The sequence below is a fragment of the Hibiscus syriacus genome, unplaced genomic scaffold, assembly GCF_006381635.1.
Source record: "Hibiscus syriacus cultivar Baekdansim isolate YM2019G1 unplaced genomic scaffold, ASM638163v2 tig00116960_pilon, whole genome shotgun sequence".
NCBI classification, from domain to species: Eukaryota; Viridiplantae; Streptophyta; class Magnoliopsida; order Malvales; family Malvaceae; genus Hibiscus; species Hibiscus syriacus.
The window spans coordinates 869,555-873,982 of NW_024063486.1; positions in this window are offsets into that span (position 1 = coordinate 869,555).

Sequence of the window (4,428 nt, forward strand, 5' to 3'; positions counted from 1 at the left end):
GACCAAATTTAAATTAATCTTGAATCGAGTTATTTCTGTCATGATTTAATTAAATTTCAGTTATTAAAATGAAGTTTAATCAAATGGATCAGCCTATAAGAGTTAAAATAAAAAAGGATCAGTCCAAACAAGTGTAAAAAAGTGGGGAAATAGAAGGAATTTATCCTCAAAAAAGAAAAAAAAAACTTGTTTAGGAATAAAGCAAGGTTTCACTTCATCTCGAGGTACTTCTCTCTCTTCATAAAACTATAGTCTTTATGCTTTTATAGACCTTGTTTCTTATCATTTTATTACCACAAATATAGAAACCCTCATAAAATGGTAATTGTTGATCTGGAAATGGAACTGGCCGTGTTGAAGCAAATACCATTAAGTTGTGAGAAAGTAGAAATTTTGGTGTTAACACATGAATTTTTGTATATTGATATGTTGCCAGTTTTTTTATCTTAATACTGACCATTTTATTTCCAAAGGTTCTTATTGCAATCATAACAAGTAAAGCAAGCATAACCATATTGGTATTATTGTTTCAATATTTTCTTTCATTGACTTGTTATCTTCTAACGGATAAATTGTTCATTTGTTGGCAAAGTGAGGCAGACATGTAAAATGAGAGAATGTCTAATTTGGGTTGGAATCACGGTTATTTAGCTGATCCTAAGGTCACAAATAATGCCACCGGCAAATATTGCTCGAATGTTTCCAAAGAAGTAGGTGGATATCGAAAAATAAAAGTTTGTAACAAGTGCTCTGACCATGTGAGACAAGAAATGGTTGAACACTTCCCCAAGAAAAAGAAAGAACGAGAGAATATGAATTTGGTGCATGACCAACAAGAGTATGATTATGATCAAATGGCTGATTTTGACGACGAAAATGAAATGCATGTGTTACAATTTGACCTAAAAAGAAAAAAGTTAAAACAACAATGAATCCAAATATTAAAAGGGAAATACTAGTTGGTACAACGAATGCTTTTATCAAATCTTCTACACAAACAATAGGTAAGCAAAGGGGTGAAAACATAGAGTCCCTTTATTGAAGAACGAAGTTGCAAATACCAACGAGACTATGGAAAATCATGGAGAAGAATGGGGTGAAAACAAGATGTCCTATTATGTCAGATGGATGGACTGATCGGTGTGAAAGGACAACCATTAACTTTTTAGTTAATTGTTCGAAAGGAAGCGTGTTCCTCGAGTCCGTTGATGCATAAATCTATTCAAAGACTGGTCATAAGTTATTTGAAATGCTAAGTAGAATTATGGATGAAGTAGTTGCTGGCAATATTGTACAAGATATAACAAACATTGGAAGAAACTTTGTAGCTACAAGTCCACTCTTGATGGCAAAGTATCCACATTTGTATTGGACTCCTTGCGAAACCTACTATGTTGATCTAATTCTTAAATATATTGGAGCAATTCATGTTATCGATAAGGTTTGAAAGAGGGCAATTCCAATTAATATTTCATTTATCAACGCTCAGTCTTTTGAATATGATGAGACAATTCATCAAACAAAGAAACTTGCTAATACCATCGAAGACAAGATTTTCTACAGTCTTTAACACACTTTCATCAATACACAAGAAATAAGATAACTTGAGAAATATGTTTACATCTCAAGAATGGAGAGATAGCAAATGGACCAAGGAACCTAGAGGGAAAAGAGGTAATGATACTATTTTGATGCCTTCCTTTTGGAATGGTATTGTATATGCAATGAAGTTAAGTGGTCTTTTAGTTCGTGCACTAAGAAAAATTGATGGAGAGAAAAAAACTTTCCATGAGATACATATATAAGGTTATGGATCGTGCTAAAAAAGCTATTGCAACTTCATTTAATGAAAATGAGTCCAATTACTCCGAAATCTTTAAAATGATAAACAAGAGATAGGAATTCCAACTACATCGCCCTTTACATGCTGCTGGCCACTTTCTTAATCTTGAATACTTTTATGATAATCATCAACTTGAGAAATGCGAAGAAGTGATAAATGGCTTGTATGAATGTATCCTAAGGTTGGTCCCTGCATTTGACAAGTAAGATAAGATTATGGAAGAGCTCACTGCTTACAAGAAAACACACGGACTATTTTGGAATTTAGTGGCTATTAGACATAGGAAGTCTAAGGCTCCAAGTAATCAAAATTTAACTCTTTTATATATGATATATCATATACTTCAATTTTTCTAAATATAATTTTTTTATGTTGCAGCTGAATGGTGGGCATGTTATGGTTCTTCAACAACTACTTTACAACAATTTGCCATAAAAGTTTTAAGCCTTACTTGTAGCGCATCACGTGTGAGAGAAACTAGAACACTTTTGAGCACATGATCGTTAAATAAATTTATTTAATTAGTAATGTTATTTCTTGGTCTTTTGATAATTATAAACTGAGAAAACTTCTTTCAATGTCTCATAGATTCATAAAAAAAAAAAAAGAGAAATAGGCTCACATAATCTAGACTAAATGACTTGGTGTATGTTAAGTACAATTGAGCACTGGTTCAACGATTCAAGTTTCATGATAAAATTGACCCAATAGCTTTGAAAGACGTTTATGACAGCAATGAATGGTTGACGGGAAGGACATATGAAGATGCTCAAGAGGAGTTTGTATTCGAAGAGGATGAAGGTCTTACTTGGGGACACATTACGATTGTTGTTGGGGTTCATGAAGAGTGATTTAACTTGATATCAAGAGGATCTAACAAAGAGGAAGAGATGGTAGTTCACGGGAATCCCCAAGACAAGGAGATGGAGATGAATATAGGGAAGACAACGAAGGCTATCACTCATGGAGATGATATGGAGGAAAATTTGGCTGAGGAAGATGACTATATATGATGTCATATTATTATATATCCTTTTGAGATTATTATATAATTAGCTTCGTCTATTTACAATATAAAAAAATTCACATTGCAAGATAAAATGCAATGTCGTATGCTTTTTGATTGGAAAGTTGAAGGTAAATGAAATGAAGAGGTTTTGTTGAACATATATTGCTTTTTAAAGTACTAAATTTTCTTTCTTATTTAGTACTATGCTTCATGTAGCATTTATACATTCCCCTGATCAGTTCATGTTGAAGATGAACATTCAAAGGATCTCATTATTCGTATCACCCAAAATTTTATTAAATGTAAAGAACTTTGAAGTGATGCTTAATGCATAAAATGCTAATAATGAATACTATTTGGTGTTTACATTGCATGAACTGTTCTTTTTATTTGACTATACAATTGAAAAAAAATAAATATCTTTTATCTTTTAAAAAGTGTGCCTTACTTCAGTAAGGTGCGTGCCTTGTACCCTTTTTAACACTATATTGTAATAACCAAACAAAAATTGATTGAGAACATAACATAATGTATAATGGTAAGTCAAGACACATACATCATCGACATAATACCATTAGAAAACTAATCTCAATTGTAGTTATCTCTATTGGTTTTGTAAGTTCAAAAGATAACACAGCAAATTTGCTAACCAAATGGTTGAATTGAAATCAAGTTGATAAATAATCAGGAGGAATGTGACTAAAGCTCATGAATTCTTAAGGCTCTATGTAAAGGAAAACCCAACCTAGCTAGTTGACTGGAGATCCCATGGTATAGGTTCAATGGGACAACCTACTTGCATAGACCTTGTAAGGTCAGTGTGGGGTTTTTATCCCAAGTCCATTCTTATGATGAAAACAATGACTAAAATGTGGAAGAGGTTAAGAAATGCTTTTAATGAATACTATGTGTTTCAGTGAGCCGAACAATATAAGGCACCTATGTTAGAGTGAAGTGGAGCCACTTCAAAGAGACTATTGTGGCATAGTTCTCTAAACTCTTACAGAACCAGGAGATGTCCACTTGTGTGACATATGTCATTGCTTACATAAATGATAGGATAGTTCAAGAACATCACGTCTACTGGATAACTAGTAAGGTAAACATATTTTCACAAGGGAAGGTTCAAAAGGGGGACACCTACATATCCTATGAACATATCAAACGTAGAATCTATCACCACGTTGAGTCAGTATTTCATATGGGGAATTGTTGGAAAATTAATGGATTAGTTGAATTATATTGATGTTATTTATAATAACTCATAAGTCTTTTCATTTGATGAATAGACTTATTAATAATAAGTCGTGCCACTTGGTGAATAGACTTATTTTTTATTTAAAGTTGCATCTATTCAATTATACCAACTAGTTTCTCAACAATTCTCTTCATCAAATGGCCTTAACCTTTCAATTCATTTCTTCTCCACTATAAATAGGTTAGTTGAGACATTTTTAGGCACAAATCAAAATGTTATAATAGAAAAACACTTAGAAAAATTCCTTCCAAAATCATTCTTTTTAGTGATAAAGAAAGACAAGATTGCATTCAATTGATCACTACTATTGTGATTGTT